Source organism: Canis lupus, chromosome 12, assembly GCF_003254725.2.
Source record: "Canis lupus dingo isolate Sandy chromosome 12, ASM325472v2, whole genome shotgun sequence".
NCBI lineage: Eukaryota > Metazoa > Chordata > Mammalia > Carnivora > Canidae > Canis > Canis lupus.
In genome coordinates, this window is record NC_064254.1 from 46,128,230 (window position 1) to 46,149,845 (window position 21,616).

A 21,616-nucleotide genomic window follows, 5' to 3' on the forward strand; every position below is an offset into this window, starting at 1 on the left:
TCTCTCTGTGAATAAATAAATAAAATCTTTAAAAAAAAAGTTCTTTAAAAAACAGACATAAAAACATTTGCTTCAGAAGACTTTAAATTCGTCAGCCATCAATTAGGTTCAGATATTACTTTTTAGTTTATCCCCCCTGTAAAATTAGTGGAAATACTCAGCTAGGTTACCTCTGTCTATCCCAGGATAGATGGCTCCTGTTTTACAGTGCAGACTGTTGATTTTCTTCTTTTACTCCCCATTATTTTTATCACAGGCAATTTGAGCAGGAATATTGCTTTTATGTTTCATGTTCTATTTTTGACCAAAAATTTACTCTCTAATCTGCATTTTCAAAGTTCAGTTAATGAATAATTGCCATTGAAAATTATTTTCTTCCATATTCTGTGTAAAATGTCTTCCGCTATTTTTTTTTAATCTGGAACTCTCAACAATCCTTGTCCTTTTTTTTTAGATTTATTTATTTATTTGGATTGAGAGAGAAAGAGAGAGAGTGAGAGAGCAATTAAAGATGGGGGAGGAGCAGAGGGAGAGATTCTCAAGCAGACTTCTCACTGAGCTTGGACCCTGATGCAGGGCTCAGTATCATGACCCATGAGGTCATTACCTGGGCCAAAACCAAGAGTTGGACACTCAACCAACTGAGCCACCCAGGGACCCCTCACTAGTCCTTGTTCTAATCTTTGAATCATACACGCCGTCTGACTCTCATGTAGCCCTGAAACCTACTGATGCAAATAATGAGTGTGAAACATGAAAATGTGTGCCATGAAACATGAAAAAATAATGACAGTGAAATATTTTTCTTTGCAATTATTGTAAAGTAAGTATGCTTATTGTTTAATATTTGGAAAATATAGACATCTAAATGAAAACTAAAATGAATCTATTGTTTTACCACCACAAAATAATTATTTTGTTTGGTAGATTTTCACTTTTATGTCTATTTTCCAAAAGTTTGATTATATTATACATAGTTTTATTTTATTTATTTTTAAAAATATTTTATTTATTTATTCATGAGAGACACACAGAGAGAGAGGCAGAAACATAGGCAGAGGGAGAAGCAGGCTCCATTCAGGAAGCCCAATGCAAGACCTGAGCCTTGGGCTCCTGGGATCATGCCCTGAGCCAAAGGCAGATACTCAAATGCTGAGCCACCCAGGCGTCCTACATACAGTTTTAAAACATATTTTCTAAATTTGAAATTACTTTACAAATTCAGTCTCTTCATTGAAAAAATCAGATGGCACACTTATTCCACACCTTACTGATTAGTTAGTGATTACTACCCACATTGGGATGTTAAAATTTCATCACCATGCCCCCATATCATATTCATTCTGTAAAGTACATAGTGAGGAATCTGAAGAATGATTTGCTATAGAGCTCTGCTGAATGTTAGTCTGTCTTAGAATAAAATGCTGTGCTATGTTCCTCCTGAGAAAGGCATAGGAGTCTTGACATTCATTCTTCATACTTATATGGAGAGGCAAACAGTGAGGAGTGATTATTCCCAAGCAAAGCAAAGAAAATCTCCATTTATTTATTTATTTTTCTCTTAGAATAACATATCTCTGAAAAATCCTCAGACCTCTCTGTGGCCAGTGCATGACTATGCAGGCAGTTTCTGGATTAATAATAGTTGGGGTTGTGTGCAGGTAGACATGATCCAAACTTTAAGTAAATGCCTAGTACCTTGATGAGTATCTTCCTTAGCAGTATTGGTGAGGTCAGGGATCATTCTCTCCTCTCTATACTCATTTACAAAGGTTTTCATCAACACAAGACACTCAGACTTTGAGCTCAAGCCCAAATGAATTTTTCTGGGAATCCTATGCAAGTTTTAGGCCTGCTTGTGTGTAGCCATATGAAGATATGAAGATTTGAGGATACTAATGTCAGGGAATGAAGTTAGTCGAACTTTAGATCAATTTTCAGTACAAATGAAAGCCCCTTGAACATTAAGGAGTTGGCTAACTTTGGTTCCCTAGATGACACTTAAGAGAAAACACAGTAGATTTGCAATTACCCAGAGCAACTGTAATTGGCATTGCTCAGATTATGCTTAGAGAACAGTGTTCAGTTTTTATTTCAACCCTTAAAAATGATGTGGTCCAGAAAAGAAAAACCTGATATTTTCTGGCATTTTGAATTGTTACTTGTACTATTTCAGTTTTTTTAATTCCCCCAAAGCAACTAACCAACAAAGAATGTGAATTTTTGCTCTAACAGATTGCAGCTTGAATATAGATAATATTTCTTTTAGTTACTTGATTAAAAATGCTAATGCTAAATATATTAAAATATTTATAGTCAACATATACAATGGCATATATAATAATAAAATGACATTTTTAGTATATTTAGAACATTTTAATTTTGCCATGTGAGGGTTGGACTTCAGATTATCTATCTTCTCTACTATCAGAAATGGAAGTTGGCTTATAAAAGGAATTTTCTGAGTTTCTGTTTTCTTACCTATAAAGTAGAAATAATGATCCCTGATTCACAGGATTGTTATGAAGTTTAGGTGAGATAGACCATGTGAAAACACCCACTTAGGAGTGATCCTACCCACTGCCAGAATTCTCACAGCCTATTCACTCCTCAAACTAGCACACTCTGGCCTCTGCCCAAGCAACTCCAGAACTAAAGCTCATCAAAAGCAGTGATAGAACATCATGGTTACCAAAACTGATTTCAGGACAATCTTTGTATCCTTTCTCCACTCCCACCTTCTGGAAGACATATTTGCTATTATTTGTGCAAAGCTATCTAAATTTTCTTCCTGTTTTGACCTGTCCTGCTCATTCTCCTTCTCAAGCTTTTCCTTCTTTGATCATCCCTTACATGCAGTGTCTTTCCAGGCATCAGTCCTTAGCCCATTTTTTCTTTTCTCTACTGTCTTTCTGGATGACCTATTCACTTATTGTTTACACTACTAATTTAGGGTGGTAATGCAAATCTCTGTTGCCAGCTGGATATCCCTTCTGAGCTCCAAATTCATTAATCTACTTCTTTTTAAAAAAAGATTTTATTTATTTATTCATGAGAGAGAGAGAGAGAGAGAGAGGCAGAGACACAGGCAGAGGGAGAAGCAGGCTCCATGCAGGGAGCCCAATGTGGGACTCGATCCCGGGACTCCAGGATCACGCCCCAGGCAGAAGGCAGTGCCAAACCACTGAGCCGCCCGGGCTGCCCCATTAATCTACTTCTTACTGGTCTTTTCAACTTAAATAATCCACAATATCTAAATATCTAAAACAAAAATCATCATGCCTTCATTCCACATATGTTGCTTAGGTCTCTGCTACGTGCCATGCCTTGCCTATTTCTCTAATTCCGTGTCCAGTCTACTCGTCAGCTGGCACCCTGTCTCATAGTGTATGGTAATGTGGAATTCCTCAAATCTATCATGCTGCCTTATGTCTCCATGTATAAGAGACCAAATAGTCTTGGAAAACAGAAAATTACTGATTTTCCAGATCCTGATTCCAGTCCTTCTGGGGCCCAGCTGTTCTGCTTACTCTTGAGTTCTATGAAATAAATAACCTCTGTTATTCTCCAATAAATTTCCCCTTAAGATTGGGCCAATTTGGATAGATTTATTCTTTAAAACCAAGGAGATTTAAACAAAATAGGCCTTTGCATGGAAGGAGCTGTTGGAAATGTTATGGTTCCAATGAGCTAATCTGCTTCCTGAGTAAATGAAACCAACAGCCTAGGCAGACTGGCATAGCTTCAGATTATTTTCCTTTAGTCTAACTTATTTTCTAAGTACGACTTATTTCTATTTCATCTTACTAAGCCAACTAACACAAAACACAATATTTTCATTCATTATAAAGAATCTAGTAATGAAGCCATGTTGGGGGGTAAAAGGTGAAGGCACACACTAAATTTCATTTGAACATCCTTGTGAGACAGTCTCTTCTCCTCCAAAGTTTCTCTTTTCAGAGGCCAGTTGCCTAGACTCACCTCTCCAAATATTTCCTGTATCCTTTACATCCTCCATGTCCTCTCTCATCTTTCTGGTCTCTTAACCTTTTCTTAGACAGACTACTTGCACTCTTTCCAAGGTGCAGAGAGACTTGTTGATATAACTGATGAGAATTTTCATGATTTCCTTTCCCTTCACCGACCATTTGTGTTTGTGAGGGATAGGCTTGGGCTTTGCACACTTCCCTAGAGTAGGGTTGGTATATCAGGCATACAAGAGGAAAAGGAAGGCAGCTTTTTGAGTTTCTAAGTAGACTTTTGAACAGCCCATCCCATAAGTTAGAAAGAAAATGTTCTTAAGCCACAAAAGTCAAAGTTTATGTTACAAACAATATATCTGGGGAGAATGTATGATGATTTCAGAGTTTTCCGCTCTAAATTTATTCAAGTTAGGGGTTGATGTAAGGGGAAAGAAATCAAGAAGTATGAACTGCTGGTGGGAACTCTGTGCCTTCCCTCTCCCCATTTAGTCCTCAGCCAACCCTATGTAAGTTTGGTGATCTGAGGTCAGAGAGGACCAGTGTTTGATTTCTGGATGTAGCCCTGAAAAACAAATGAGACCCTAGAAATATCTGCATGATATCAGCAGAATTAGGTGCTGCCTGGAGTGTCTAGACACAGAGGGCCTGAGACAACCCCATTCTGCCATAGCTTCCAAGTGTTGGAAAATAAGCTAAAGGGACACAGAAGTGCATGAGCAAGGTCTGGCAGAACTAAGGGACTTTGCAGTCGAGGTGAAAGGACATTGATGGTGAGGAATAGAGACCCAAACTGTGAGCATCAGCCAGTGTGGAGGGGTAGATGACTGAGAACCAAGTGCTTCTCCTATGCCATAAGTTTGTATATGGTACTGGGAGAGAAGGAAGTGAGAGAATGAAAGAACTGAGTAGGAGGATGCCGGACTCCTGAGGGTGATCCTTTTAAGTAGCAGTTATGGGATACTTCTTTGTGGTTGTTCTCCTATAAGCCCAACTCATCACCAACGTTGTGTTGAAAATTTTGGGTGGAAACACATGAAAAAATGCTCAACATCACTCAGCCTCAGGGAAATACAGATCAAAACCACAATGAGATACCACCTCACACCAGTTAGAATTAACTAGTTAGGAATTAACAAGTTAGGAAATAACAAATGATGGGGATGATGTGGAGAAAGAACCCTCTTATGCTGTTGGTGGAAATGCAAGCTAGCGCAGCCAGTCTGGAAAACAGTATGGAGTTTCTTCAAAAAGTTAAAATTGGGGATCCCTGGGTGGTGCAGCGGTTTGGCGCCTGCCTTTGGCCCAGGGTGCGATCCTGGAGACCCGGGATCAAATCCCACATCGGGCTCCCGGTGCATGGAGCCTGCTTCTCCCTCTGCCTGTGTCTCTGCCTCTCTCTCTCTCTCTCTCTCTCTCTCTCTGTGACTATCATAAATAAATAAAAATTAAAAAAAAAAGTTAAAATTGGAACTTCCTACAACCCAGCAATTGCACTACTAGGTATTTGCGCAGAGGTTATAAACATGATATGAAGAGGCACCTGCACACAAAAGTTTATAGCAGCAATGTCCACAATAGCCAAACTGTGGAAAGAGCCCAGATGTCCATCAAGAGATGAATCTTAAAAAAGATGTGGTGTATATATACAATGGAATTTTACTCAGCCATCAAAAAGGATGAAATCTTACCATTTGCAACAACATGGATAGAACTGGAAGGTATAATGCTAAGCAAAGTAAGTTAATCAGAGAAAGATAATTATCATATGGTTTCACTCATGTGGAATTTAAGAAACAAGACAGAGGATCATAGGAGAAGGGAGGGAAAAATAAAATAGACAAAATCAGAGAGAGATACAAGCCATGAGACTCTTAACCATAGGAAATAAACTGGGGGTTGGTGAAGGGAAGTGGGTGGAGGGATGGGGTAACTGTGTGATGGGCATTAAGGAGGGCACATGATGTAATGAACATTGGATGTTCTATGTAATTGATGAATAAGTGAACTCTACACCTGGGACTAATGATACACAATATGTTAATTAATTGAATTTAAATAAAATAAGGTTTAAAAAGGAATATGGTTTCCAAAAAAACAAAAAAAATTTGGGTGGAGAAAATAAAAACTGAGATTGTGTTGGGAAGGAGAGATCTTTTGGAAACAATAGGAGTTATTTGGAGGAGACCAAGATGTGATTGACCTGTAGGAAGAGCAGGACTAGAAGCCTAGGACCAAATGCCTGGCTGAGGTGATGGACTAAGGGAATGTATGAATGGGGGGTTTAGGGAGGGGTGCACATTATCTGAGGATTTCCAGAAATATCATCTTTGGTAAATTAAACTTCAAACTGCATAGGTGGTCCAAAAATTACTAGAATTTTCATATTAAAGGAAAGGTGATCCCTTGCTAACACTTCTTGAAAATGAAATTAGGTTTTCTCTAAACCCTCTCTCTTTTTATTTTTTAAAATATTTTATTTATGTATTTTAGAGAGAGAGGGAGAGAGAAAGCCCCTTGTGAGAATGTGAGCAGGGGGGAGGGGCAGCGGAAGAGAGTTTTAGGCAGACTTTGCTCTGAGTGTGAGCTCCATAGGAGGCTCCATCTCAGGACTCTGAGGTCAAGACCTGAGCAGAAATCAAGAGTTGGATTCTTAACTGACTGAGCCACCCAGGCACCTGTCGAAATCCCCTTTCTATCCCTAAAACTTTGTCGTTTTACAATTATACTTGTTAGTATTTTTCCCTATCACTTATTTTTAAAATTTGGATTTAAACAACTGGACCAATCAGGGTCTTTTGATTTTGTTACTTTATGCCAAAGGAATGCAAGTCTAGCTACACAAACTACTGCTGGGGGAGCTTAAAAAAAATACTAGTCTCTGGCCTCACTCCCAGAGATTTTGATTCCGTTGGCTTGGGACATTGTTTTCAAAAGCTCTCCAGGTGATTCCAATGCATGACCAAGACTCTGAACTTCTTAAGTGATGACTTTAAGTCATTATACTTATAGTTTCCAGGAGACTATCTTTTATAGTGTCTGTGTTTTTAAATGGAGCAAAGTCTATTGAACAAGATTCTAAAATCATTAATAATCAAAGGAAGAAAAAAGAAGATGTAAGAGAATGAAAAGGGAATGTAAGAAAATGCTAAGGTTGGTCTTACCTCTCCATGTTTCTAGGTTTGATCATTTAACTTGTGAATGACCCAACCTCTTTCTTCTCTCTTTTCCTTTGGTAATCTGCCTTAATTTTCTTCAGCTCCTTTCAGAGAAGATGAATGAAAAGTTTATTCTGATGCTTGTTTGGTTAAAAAATTTGGGTGGACAAAATTGAAAACTATTGACTTACTTGAGATTGGGGATAAGGTTTGAATTGTATTAATCTATACTATGAACAAACATAGGGAATATGAAAACTTGGTTATGATTTCTTATATTTCACATTCTCCAACATAATTTAGAAATGGAGACAGAAAATGTCACTTCTTAGCCTTTTAGAGTTAAAAATGCCCAACAAATGTTTATGTAAAATCATTACTGGTACCACCAACCCTAGCCTCAAAGATGCTGCATGGCATAGATTTAATTTAAATTACATGATGTAAGGGGAACTCTCCTTGAGAGGTCACTGAAAATTGTTGACCCCAGTGGCTGAGATTTTTAGCTGTTGTTCATGTCTGGTACCATCTTCTCCATTATTTGGATAGGAATCTTGGGTTTGTTCTTTTACATTTTTCCTTTAATACACCCCTCTTTTCTACCTGTCTACTTTGGGTGGGAAAAGTTCTCATGTTCACGTATTCTCATTGTTTGATGGGGGAGAGGTGGAGATTTAGCAATTAGAAATATTCTAAAATGAAAGGTACTTTTAATACTTATTTATGGTAATTAGCTGCCAGCTGGGCTCAAGTCTTTGTTATGGAAAAAATTAGAAATTATCTATATTCCATTAGAAATAAAGAATAATGTAGCAATGTTCCTTAACACTTTTCAGTTATTTCAGGTACCTCATATGTTACTGTGTAAACTAGCAGAACTTAATGGATTTGCAGATGTAACCTTGAAAGCATTACCTTTCGGTCAAAGTTAGATGTTATTGCACATAATCTTATGAGTAAACCAATTTGTAAACCAACTGTGTAAACCAATTTTTCATTAGGTTTCAGTGCAGAAAAAATAGTAGGAGATTATAAAGCGCTGGTTTGCATTGAGGGTATTATGGTCATTTTTCTTGAACCACTTACACTACTTTAAGCCACAGATATATCTTTAATAGCTTTCCACCTGGAGAAGTTAGAATTATATTCCTATCAATCTAATCACATTCAGACTTATTTGTATAATTTAATTTAAGTTTATATAAATTTAGTAATACTGCAAATGAAAACAAAATCTGAAGCTTGTGTTTTTTTATATTCTTTGGGTTTTCCATTCTACTCACAGGAAAATAGTATGGGCTACTAAAACTGTTGAGGGCAAGCAGCAGGTATAGGCATACTGTAAGGGTAATAGTGTAACTTTGTAGAAGTCTTTTAGAAGCAAAATATATCAATATCTTTAAATTACTCATACTATTTGATGCAAAGATTCTATGTTTATGAGTTTATATAAAAGCAATAATTTTTTAATTGCTTCATGTGCAATTATATTCATCATAATGCTATTTACAACATAAGAAAGTTAAAAACAACCTTAATGATCTATATGGAAAAGGATAAACATAAAACAATACTGAATGAAATATTATACTGACATTTAAAAGAGAATATAGAAATATGGAAAAATGTTTATGAAGCTATATAAAAACACTCAAGTAAAAAAGTTGTATAAGATGTACAAGCATAACCCAGTTAAAAAACCAAACCAAAATCTATGTATAAATCCCTATAAAAACACATTGCATTGGTTATGTCTGGATGGTGAGATCAAGAATTATCTTCAAATATTTTTCTATTTTTACATATTTTTAAATATTCCAAGAAAAATATAAATTTAACATATTAAATATAAATAAATAAAGTGATGGAATAGCTGCTTTATGGGTTCTGGGCTTACAAACTACATAGGAACTGGGGAAGAAGGTAGTCATCCTTTCCTTGGTAGGTAAAAGGCTGTCAGAAGACATCACCAGGATGAATGAATAGGCTATTTCACAAATAATAAAGCCCCCAGACATTTTTTGATTTCTTAGACTTTGCAAGTCATTGTGTTGTTCAATTGTGATTTTCAAATTTGCTTAACCAAAGAGACTTTTTGTTTAGAAGAAATGTAATATAGAAGCAGAACAGACAGAAGCAGAGCTGCATTGATTTAAGTGGGAACAGGAGGTCTAGGCTGTTTATCCTGCATCCTCCTCTGATCTCTTGCTGATTGGAGAGAGGGTACTGGGGAGCTCCTAAATGAACTCACAGTATTTTGAAGGAATAGTAATAAGTACTTTTGAGGGATCTTTAAGTATAAACCTCTTATTTATGTTCTACTACTTATAAAAATGCTGTAAGTTAGGCATTAATTAAATTAATTTATTAGGTCCATTATGCAGATGGGAGAACTAAGGCTTGTGGATGTGATGTGAGTTGCTGGAAGTCATATATCTCTATACCTGAAATTGGTAGTCAGTTCCTATATGACTCCAAACTTATGCTTTTTACCACAATGTCATGTTGCTCAACACAAACTACTGTGTTTTTACAGTATAACCATCCTTGGAAATAGCAGAAAACAGAAGGGAATTTGACAACTGACTAGCTGTACCTGATTTTCTCTCTTCCTTGACTTCATATTGCAATTCTCATGAAATGGGGAAAGAGATGCAAAAATCTAACTGTGATGGAGACTAGGTACATGATTGATAATCTGTTGGATCTTAAGGAGGATTTCCACCACTTGAAGCAGATGTAGGGTGCAGTGGCAGAAGTCAGCAAGGTGTAAGGGTATTTTTAGTATCCCTGCCTCAAAGATACAGTGTCTTTGTAGGCTAATGGAAGGAAGTTACCTCTTCCTACAGATTAGTTGCTTTTTAAGTTGGCCAGGGCAATTCCACCTTTTTTCTCCCTGACTTCCTTCGTGCTTTCTGTATTTCTTCGGAGATCTCAGTCAACGCAATACTGTTAATGGGAAAGCAGGAAATGTTGCAGTTGGGATGAAGGGCAGCACCAGGCAAAAATGAGGCGGGGGTTCTTGTTTACCCTGCACTATTTGTGCAAGAAGAAAATGAAAGGCTGCTTCTGGGATTCTACCAACAAGCAGATGTCAGTGGGCACCAAGAAGCTCCCCACCTGTTTGCTGGCATCAAATCTTTGCAGTTTTCTCCTTGTTTAAGGGTAAGAAAAATATTTCTCTTCTTGTCACTCTTCATCTCCCTCCCCCAAAAACTTAGAAGTTAAAACAATATCATCTATATTTTAAATCACTTCAAAAACAAACAAAATGAACATAGAAATTGTGGTCCATATGCCAAAAGACAATAAAAATAAATCAGAAAACTAATAAGCCCAAAGACATGAAATAAGCCTATGTAATTCATATCAACTTATTAATTTTGGTTATTAAGATGAATGAGTTAAAACCCCTATCGAAATACAAAAATTTTCAAATTGGGTCAAATACAAATTCAAATTATATTCTGGAAATTTGAAAAGAAAGTAAAAGTAAGGGCTGCCAAGATGAGCCTATTCACTGGGTTCTTAGAAGGCTTCAAACATGTGGGCTAAGAAACTCTTAAATGTGCTCTTTCCTATATCCCAGCTGTAACTACAAGAATCTGCCTCTTGTGATCAAAACTGTTCATACCAATTAGTTGATTTACAATATGAAATATCAACCAAGTAGTCTGTCTGGACTCTGATATAGGTCTAACATACACCTCTCCCTTCCATAGCTAACATTTACTGAAGGGCTACTGTTTCCAGATGTTAAATATATTTACTCCATTTAATCCTCAAACAACCCCCTGAAGTTGGTCTGATAAACACCTCCATTTTATAGATGGGGAACTGAGGAAGCATAATGTTTATAAGAGTTACCCAAAGGAAAAAAAAAAAAAAAAAGAGTTACCCAAAGTCATACAGTGAGCAGGCGGTGAGGCAGGTGGCTTGGGAATGACAGAATCAGAGCAAATGGAATTAGTTAATTGGTTCCAATGTCTAAAACCATTGGTCTTTTGGCGTTGTACTCTCAAAGCCTGGTTTTGTCCATCTTCAAGGAAGACGTTCTGTGATTAGTCTAACTGGATGTGATCTTCAACACTATCTTCCTTTTCCCTGATTCCCTTCTGACAGATGTTCCGACAGTTCTTTAGAACTAAAGATAAGTTAGTACCTTTGCTCAGGTTTCAGGCACATCAGACAGCTCTGAGTACATCCCTTCTTTTTAAGGTGATTTGGTTGTCCCTGCTCTGCTTGTTGGTGTTGATTTATGATTTAATTCTCAAGGAGAAATTTCATTTCTCTCATTTCATTCTGCTAGTTAATAGGCCTACATTGACCTGGAGGAGAGTCTCTAAAAATGCATGTGAGGGCTCTGTTTTTGACGAATTAGTGGTGGAGTGTTTTATTAATGACTTGAATGAGAATGTAGAGAGAATATTGATCAGATTTGCAGATGACATAATTGAGATGCTAAAGATAATACATTAGCTACTAAAACCAGAATCTAAAAAGATCTTAGTAACCTGAAACATGAGGACAGGTTTATTTATCTAAGCATTTAATTTAAAAAAATGTATTGGGTGCATATTATATGCCAGAAAATAGGGGGGATTCAAGAGCAAATCAGGTGGACAAGGACTCTGACTTTATAAAGGTATGGCATTACAGAGAAGACAAAACTTAATAAATAAATATAAAGGCTTTTACTTAGGTTTAAGAAAAAACAAAGCAAAACAAACCCATGACTCATCTGCCTCTAGTAGTACAAAAATATAATGGTGGAACTGTGACTTAAAAGCAGGGCCTAGAAAAAGATTTTTAGTTGACTTTTAGTTTAAGCTTTATATAAGTCAATAGTGGAAGATGGTATAAAAAGTTGACATACTCTAGTCACATTAATAGAAATATGGTGTTGCAAACAAAGAAGTTTTTTTAAAAAAATTTTTATTGGAGTTCAATTTGCCAACATATGGCATAACACCCAGTGCTCATCCTGCCAAGTGCCCCCCTCAGTGCCCATCACCCAGTCACCCTAACCCTCTGCCCACGTCCCTTTCCACCACCCCTTGTTTGTTTCCCAGAGTTAGGTGTTTCTCATGTTTTGTAACCCTCACTGATATTCCCACTCATTTTCTCTCCTTTCCCTTTTTACCCTTTCACTAATTTTTATATTCCCCAAATGAATGAGACTATAATGTTTGTCCTTCTCCGATTGACTTACTTCACTCAGCATAACACCCTCCAGTTCCATCCATGTCAAAGCAAATGGTGGGTATTTGTCGTTTCTAATGGCTGAGTAATATTCCATTGTATACATAGACCACATCTTCTTTCTCCATTCATATTTCGATGGACACCGAGGCTCCTTCCACAGTTTGGCTATTGTGGACATTGCTGCTATAAACATTGGAGGGGGGGGGGGTGCATGTGTTCCGGCGTTTCACTGCATCTGTATCTTTGGGGCAAATCCCCAGCAGTGCAATTGGTGGGTCGTAGGGCAGATCTATTTTTAACTTTTTGAGGAACCTCCACACAGTTTTCCAGAGTGGCTGCACCAGTTCACATTCCCACCAACAGTGCAAGAGGGTTCTCCTTTCTCCACATCCTCTCCAACATTTATTGTTTCCTGTCTTGTTAATTTTCCCATTCTCACTGGTGTGAGGTGGTATCTTATTGTGGTTTTGATTTGTATTTCCCTGATGGCCAGTGATGCGGAGCATTTTCTCATGTGCTTGTTGACCATGTCTATGTCTTCTTTGGTGAAATTTCTGTTCATGTCTTTTGCCCATTTCATGATTGCATTGTCTGTTTCTTTGCTGTTGAGTTTAATAAATTCTTTATAGATCTTGGAAACTAGCCCTTTATCTGATACGTCATTTGCAAATATCTTCTCCCATTCTGTAGGTTGTCTTTTAGCTTTGGTGACTGTTTCTTTTGCTGTGCAGAAGCTTTTGATCTTGATGAAGTCCCAATAGTTCATTTTTGCTTTTGTTTCTCTTGCTTTCATGGATGCATCTTGCAAGAAGTTACTGTGGCCAAGTTCAAAAAGGTGTTGCCTGTGTTGTCCTCTAGGATTTTGATGGATTCTTGTCTCACATTTAGATCTTTCATCCATTTTGAGTTTATCTTTGTGTATGGTGTAAGAGAATGGTCTAGTTTCATTCTTCTGCACATGGCTGTCCAATTTTCCCAGCACCATTTATTGAAGAGACTGTCCTTTTTCCAGGGGATAGTCTTTTCTGCTTTGTTGAATATTAGTTGACCATAAAGTTGAGGGTCCACTTCTGGATTCTCTCTTCTGTTCCATTGATCTATGTGTCTGTTTTTGTGCCAGTACCACACTGTCTTGATGACCACAGCTTTGTAGGACAACCTGAAATCTGGCATTGTGATGCCCCCAGATCTGGTTTGCTTTTTTAATATTCCCCTGGCTATTCGGGGTCTTTTCTGATTCCACACAAATCTTAAGATGATTTGTTCCAACTCTCTGAAGAAAGTCCATGGTATTTTGATAGGGATTGCATTAAACGTGTACATTGCCCTGGGTAACATTGAAATTTTCACAATATTAATTCTTCCAATCCATGAGCATGGACTATTTTTCCATCTCTTTGTGTCTTCCTCAATTTCTTTCAGAAGTGTTCTGTAGTTTTTAGGGTATAGATCCTTTACCTCTGTGGTTAGGTTTATTCCTAGGTATCTTATGCTTTTGGGTGCAATTGTAAATGGGATTGACTCCTTAATTTCTCTTTCTTCAGTCTCATTGTTAGTGTATAGAAATACCACTGACTTCTGGACATTGATTTTGTATCCTGCCACACTGCCGAATTGCTATATGAGTTCTAGCAATCTTGGGGTGGAGTCTTTTGGGTTTTCTATGTACGGAATCATGTCATTCACAAAGAGGGAAAGTTTGATTTCTTCTTTGCCAATTTGAATGCCTTTTATTTCTTTTTATTGCCTGATTGCTGAGGCTAGGACTTCTAGTACTACGTTGAATAGCAGTGGTGAGAGTGGACATCCCTGTCGTGTTCCTGATCTTAGGGGAAAGGCTCCCAGTGTTTCCCCATTGAGAGTATTTGCTGTGGGCTTTTTGTAGATGGCTTTTAAGATACTGAGGAATGTTCCCTCTATCCCTACACTCTGAAGAGTTTTGATCAGGAACGGATCCTTATTTTGTCAAATGCTTTCTCTGCATCTATTGAGAGGATCATATGGTTCTTGTTTTTTCTCTTGTTGATAAGATCAATCACATTGATTACTTTATGAGTGTTGAACCAGCCTTGCATCTGGAGAAACATCTCACTTGGTCATGGTGAATAATCTTAATGTACTATTGGCTAGTATCTTGTTGAGAAATTTTGCATCTGTGTTGATCAGGGATATTGGCCTATAATTCTCCTTTTTAGTGGGTCTTTGTCTGGTTTTGTAATTAAGGTGATACTGGCCTCATAGAACGAGTTTGGAAGTACTCCATCTCTTTCTATCTTTCTGAACAGCTTTAGTAGAATAGGTATTGTTTCTTCTTTAAACGTTTGATAAAATTCCCCTGGGAAGCCATCTGGCCCTGGACTTTTGTGTTCTGGGAGGTTTCTGACAACTGCTTCAATTTCCTCCCTAGTTATCGTGCTGTTCAGGTTTTCTATTTCTTCGTGTTCCAGTTTTGGTAGTTTTGGTTTTCCAGAAATATGTTCATTTCTTCTAGATTGCCTAATTTATTGGTATAAAGCTGCTCATAATATGATTTTAAAATCGTTTGTATTTCCTTGGTATTGGTGGTGGTCTCTCCCTTCTCATTCATGATTTTATTGAGTCTTTTCTCCTTTTTTTTTCTCTCTTCTTTTTAAGAAGGATGGCTAGTGGTTTATCTATCTTATTAATTCTTTCAACTCCTGGTTTTGTTGATCTGTTCCACAGTTCTGGTCTCTATTTCATTGAGTTTTGCTCGAATCTTTATTAATTCTCTTCTTCTGCTGGGTGTAGGATCGATTTTCTGTTTTTTCTCCAGCTCCTTTAGGTGCAAGATTAGCTTTTGTATTTGAGTTCTTTCCAGTTTTTGGATGGATGCTTGTATTGCGATGTATTTCCCCCTCAGGACTGCTTTTGCTGTATCCCAAAGATTTTGAACGTTTGTATCATCATTCTCATTAGTTTCTATGAATCTTTCAATTTTTCTCTAATTTCCTGGTTGACCCTTCCATCTTTTAGCAGGATGGTCTTTAACCTCCACGTGTTTGAAATCCTTTCAAACTTCTTCTCATGGTTTAGTTCTAGTTTCAAGCATTTTGGTCTGAAAATATGCAGGGTACAATCCCATTCTTTTGGTATCAGTTAAGACATGATTTGTGACCCAGTATGGGGTCTATTCTGGAGAAAGTTCCATGTGCACTTGAGAAGAATGTGTATTCAGTTGTGTTTGGATGTAAAGTTCTGTAAATATCTGTGAAATCCATCTGGTCCAGTGTATCATTTAAGCTTTTGTTTCTTTGGAGATGTTGTGCTTATAAAATCTATCGATTGCAGCAAGTGCTGTGTTCAAGTCTCCCAGTATAAGTGTATTATTATCTAAGTATGTCTAACTTTGGTTATTAATTGATTGATAAACTTGGCAGCTCTCACATTCAGGGCATAACTATTCATGATTGTTAGGTCCTCTGTTGGATAGATCCTTTAAGTATGATATAGTGTCCCTCTTCATCTCTTACTACAGTCTTTGGGATAAATTTTGATTTATCTGAAATGAGGATGGCTACCCCTGCTTTCTTTTGAGGACCATTTGAATGGTAAATGGTTCTCCAACCTTTTATTTTCAGGCTGCAGGTGTCCTTATGTCTAAAATGAGTCTCTTGTAGACAGCAAATAGATGGGTCTTGCTTTTTTATCCAGTCTGAAACCCTGCGCCTTTTGATGGGGTCATTAAGCCCATTCACATTCAGAGTTACTATTGAAATATATGAATTTAGTGTCATCATGATCCCTATTCAGGCCCTGTTTTTGTGGATTGTTTCCTTCGACTTCCTCTTTCTTTTACAGAGTCCCCCTTAATATTTCTTGCAGAGCTGGTTTGGTGGTCACATATAATTTCAGTTTCTACCTATCTTGGAAGCTCTTTATCTCTCCTTTTATTATGAATGAGAGCCTTGCTGGATCAAGTATTCTTGGCTGTGTGTTCTTCTCATTTGGGGCCCTGAATATATCCTGCTAGCCCCTTCTGGCCTGCCAGGTCTCTGTGGAGAGGTCTGCTATTAACCTAATACTTCTCCCCATAAAGTTTAGGGATCTCTTGTCTCTTGCTGCTTTAACGATGTTTTCTTTATCTTTGGAATTTGTAATTTTCCCTATTAAATGTCAGGGTGTTGAGCAGTTTTTATTGATTTTAGGGGGGATCTCTCCATCTCCCGGATCTGAATGCCTGTTTACCTTCCCAAGTTAGGGAAGTTCTCAGTTATGATTTTTTCAAATGCACTTTCTGGACCTCTGTCCCTTTCGACGTCATCTGGAACCCCAATTAAACTTAGATTTTTCCTTCTGAGGCTTTCATTTATTTCCCTTAACCTTTCCTCATGATCTTTTAATTGTTTTTCTCCTATTTCCTCAGCTTCCTTCATTGTCATCAACTTGTCTTCTACGTCACTCGTTCTACCTCGTTAACCCTCATCATTAGGACCTCCAGTTTGGATTGCATCTCCTTTAATTGATTTTTAATTTTGGTCTGGTTAGATCTAAATTCTGCAGTCATGAAGTCTCTTGAATCCTTTATGCTTTTTTCCAGAGCCACCAGTAGCTTTATAATTGTGCTTCTGAATTCACTTTCTGACATTGAATTGTAATCCAAATTTTGTAACTGTTTGGGAGAGAGTACTGTTTCTGATTCTTTCGTTGTCGTGAGTTCTTCCTTCTAGTCATTTTGCTTAGTGCAGAGTGGCTAAAAACAAGTTGTAGTGGAAAAAATAGAAAAAGAGAAAAAAAAAAAGAAAAGAAAAGGCAGGGGAACAAACAAAAAACAAAACCCAAGGGGGGGGGTTATCCTCTGATTCTATATACTGTAAGTCCCTAGACTTCCCCTGGAACTTTCCAGCGCTGCTTGGTCAAGGACTTGCTCTTCCCCTGTCCTTCTAGCAGGTCTTCTGGGGGAGGGGCTGCTGTGCTGATTCTCAGATGGGTGCACCTACGGGAGCTGCCCTGCCCCCTGCCAGATGCCGGGCTCAGTGGGAGCTGTTTATCCTGTGAGGCCTCTGCTCCCTGGCGGCCCGCCTCGGTCCCAGGTACAACGTGACACCAGGAGGAACAATAACAGTGGTGGCGGCCAGCTCCCCAGCCCTGGAGTCAGCTCCCGCAGTAATTACCGCAGCTTCCAGTCTGCTGGGGCCCGGATGCTCTGGGAGTGGTGGCACCGATCTGCACAGCTTGGGGCCTCATTGTGGCAGGAGTGTTATTGCTGCCCCGTGTCCTAACCCGGCTTCTGCCTGTCCCGGGGGGAGTGCTGGATCTTGGACTGTGTCACCCAGCGGCCTTGGCTCTGGGGCCTGTGCTGCTAGAATCGTGCTCCCGGGCCGCACAGCCCCTCCACCGGGAGCCGCTGCCGGAGCTCCAGCCTGAGCTGCTCCCGGGGCCCCGCAGGGAGCCTGCTCCAGCTCTTTAGGGACCTCCGCTGTGGTGTGTGGTGGGCTCGCCCCCCGGGCACAGGTCCTCTGTTAGTGACCCCGGGAACCTGGGGGCTCCACTGCCCCTCCTGGGGTCTTGCTGGAGTTCTCTGTGAGAGCCTTTCCATTGGGGAGGATTCATAAAGTTCCTGCTTCTCCGGGACTGGGCCTTCCTGTCTTGGGGACTCTCGCTGCCCCCCTTAGCCCGGCTTCTTGTGGGGCCCCTCCCCCTTGGATGCTTTTTCATTTGTTTATTTTTTTCCGTCTTCCTACCTTGATAGAAGCGCAAATTCTTCTCACTTTAGCATTCCAGCTGTTCTCTTTTTAAATCTCAGGCCGAATTCATAGGTTTTCAGGATGATTTGAAAGTTATCTAGGTAATTTGGTGGGGCCAGGTGACTTGGGGACCCTATGCCTCAGCCAGCTTGCCCAGACTCCGCAAACAAAGGAGTTTTTATTGTCATTGTAGCACATGATGACCACACCATGCCTGAAGCATTGCCTAATTTCCTTTGTAAAACGCTTTAATGTGTACAAATTTAATGAGGTCCTGAGGTCAGCTATAAAGATGGTGAAGGAAGCTTTAGAGCAGACTGTAAGAGAAAAGGTAAAAAGAAACTTGGATGTTCATCCAGGAGAAGAGAAATTTGCAGATTGCATCATAGTGACTTTCAAATATGTGAAAGCCTATAAAGAGAAAGTAGATTTCTCTGAATGACTGTCTTGTTCTTTGTGGAGCAGGATTAGGTCCCTGGGTAGCCAAGGACCAATATCCACACCACTAAACAGTTTGGTAAATACCAGAAGTAACTGAATCCCTTCTCTTTTCATATTTATATTTGGGAAAATAAATATATACTTATATGGGGAAAGAAACCATGTTTTACCTGCAGTTTTTAGAGGGGCATATCCAAGGAAATAGATTGAGTGTTCCATCTTACATCTAGACTGACAAATTGCAAACCGTACAATTTAGCTTTACTGTGGAGCACAATAAACCAGTATATAATATACAGATTTTCCTTCTGGTTGGCTCACTTGAACAATTTATATTTCCTTCTGGTCTAATGACAAGTCAGGCTTCTCAGCAATTCTCTTCACTCAGTATGGGATAAAAATTGGGTATTAGGCTCCTTGATTTTGGCCTTCATAAATGAGATTCATATTGTGGAAGAATGGCTTGAGAGAATATTTTGTGCTTTCAGCTTAGAATTAAATGCCAATTAGGTTGATCTCAGAAGAACTGTAGTGCTAACTGTGGAAGTAAAATGATCCTAAAGGAATAGAGTAATTAATTGTTCAACATTTGGCTCTATATGCTTGGCATTCTCTATCAAATCAGACTCTAATCTAGTAAAAATAAATATGAGTGATAGATGGAAACTTTCTCCCCTTTTACCTTTCCTGTAAAATATTCTTTTAAGGGCAGAATGTAACTAGCAAAGACTACTCCTTACATAAAATAAATTTTAATATATAAAAAAACAAATTATGCCATGCCCATCTTCTCTATAGAAAGCCAGTTGTACAAAGCCTTAGATATATTGGACTTTACAAAAACAGTTTCTTTAAATGTCACACAGTTCTTCAATTGGGTAAGGTTTAAGAACTAAGAACTTTAATTATTTAGGGTATGTTGGCCAATATGAAACTTTTATAGGCTTACTGTTATTTTCATTTCTAATAATAAATAATATGTCCAAATGCAGCAGTTACATTTCAGAAATGTGATCTGACCAGGAGTATTCTTAGATCTGGCAATACTGAATAAATATTACTAAAAATTCAATTGTAATAATAGCAATAACAATTATTAATGCTATTCGGGGCTAGGTAATGATGACTTAAAGTGCTTATAAGCACTTATATTTATATGGTGCTTTTCACTTTCCAAAATTTATGATCTCATATCATCCTATAAAGATTATCCCTTGAGATTTTTTTATTATCATTATCTATACTTTATTCATGAGGAAACTAAAATTCAGCAAGCCTATACAATATGTTCAAGGGGCACTTAGAAACTTGCACAGGTAGAATTTAATTCAGTACTCCAAATTCCAAATTCTATGTTTATTCTAATTTTGCCAAGCCACCAGAGAACACATCTTGAAGGAGGAATTCAGATTGCTGAGGCACCTGAGAGGAATGTTGCTAGCATCAGCTCTCACGGACAAATTCCACTCAAAGGAAGAAAAGACATAGACTCTATGCCTTAGAGCATAGAACCTGCTAACAATGGTGGTGTTTGTAAGAATCTGTTTTCATGACTAATGACAGGAAGGAAGGTTGAATTCTTGTTGAGAATATCATAAACTGTACTTTTAGAGAGGGTCTGAGATTATAGATCTTGAAATTATGAAAAGGATTTGGATGGAACTCAGTTATATTGTTAAGTCCAGCATGACTCCAAACAATATAGGATGGGGTGTGTCTTTGCCGAGTTTGGAAGGAAAAACTGGTGAGTATAATTCAGACCCTTCCTCTATTCTTCATCTTGGGAGCTGGCCTTTCCACAGAACCTGTGTCTGGCTCTTCTCCTCCAGAATGCAAGTTTTTACAGATGTGTACACCATGCATAGAGATTTACAGATGCCTGCATCACACATAGGTTTTACAGATGTAGGCCCCATGTAGGAGTCATGGAGACTCCTGGGAACAGGTATTTAATCCTGTCCAGTTCTGAGACTTGCCTTCGGGATGGAAGCCACATTCTTCAATATTACTTAAGTCAGTAATAAAAAGTAATATCTTAACCTTCCTTTCTTCTGCCCTAAAATTTCATTTTACATCTCAACTGGTGAAAAACTTAGAGAATGGAGGTGCTCTTTTTTGGGCTCCCTCAAATTGCAACACTTAGGTTAAATATTTGTGGGAGGGGTCACTGAGCTTTGCTCTCTTTTATGATTATAGGTGTTCTCAAACATAGTGAGTTATTCCATGAAGTACTATATTTAGTGTTTAGAGCATGGACTCTTAAGCCACAGTGTATATTTCTAATTATCTTTAAAATAGAGGTAATAAGAGTGCCTGTTTCATGGGGTTGGAATGTGAAACTTAGTACATGTAAAGCACTTAGAACAACACCTAGAACATAATAAGCACCCAAAAAGTGTTAATACTTATTTGATAAATCCATACAGTGACAAACAATGGGCTGGGTGGAAGTTATGGGATTGGATCTTTCATTCTTGAAGAAACACCCTAAATGGAAGAACAATACTAGCACTTTTGGATACAGTAGGCAGTTTATTATTTAATGTAGTGGTTAAGGGAAATCATGTTTCAAATCAATCTTGTAATTCACATGTTTCACATTCTCTTCAAATTTTTTCTCTGCTTCTAAACCAAGTATTTCTTATTTTCAAATACTAACTTTATACATGCACAAATGCTTATGGCTTATTTCTCAAAAAATTCTAAGCACACCTCACATGTATTAGAAGAGAAATCTACATTCATCTGCAGATAAAGCTTTTGGTAGAATTACAAGAGTAAAATGACAAATTAAGGAGCTGTTCATATGCTGTTCAAGAGGATTTAGGACTCTTTATTGACTGAAATTCAAGATTTTGAAGAAAAAAGTGTTCATTATTATTATCCAGTTATAAAAGAATAGTGAAATGAAAAACTGCATAACAACATAATTCAGGAGGACATTTTTTTCTTTTATAAACTACATGATGTCTGACAGGAGATTAATCCCTTCTAAATTATTGAAAATGAAAGAAAGTATCTAAAATGAGAGAAACTAAGCAGTTAAATATGTTTTTTAAGGGCACACAAGGCCTCAGTGGTAGAACATAAGATGAAATATTTTAGTGGGAGCCTAAACCATGCACTG

At 38.0% G+C, this 21,616-nt stretch overlaps 1 long non-coding RNA gene across 3 annotated transcripts in view; it reads left to right on the top strand.

Moving 5' to 3' along the window:
* The window catches only part of LOC112658451 (uncharacterized), a 58,402-nt gene that overhangs the window by 20,250 nt on the left and 16,536 nt on the right, over nucleotides 1-21,616 (top strand). The window contains exon 1 of one of the 3 annotated variants that reach the window (XR_003135715.3): nucleotides 19,875-20,233. The exons of the other annotated variants lie outside the window; for them this stretch is intronic. This is a non-coding gene — a long non-coding RNA (uncharacterized LOC112658451). Of the gene's footprint in view, nucleotides 1-19,874; nucleotides 20,234-21,616 lie in introns of those variants that run through there. 3 annotated transcript variants of the gene reach the window in all.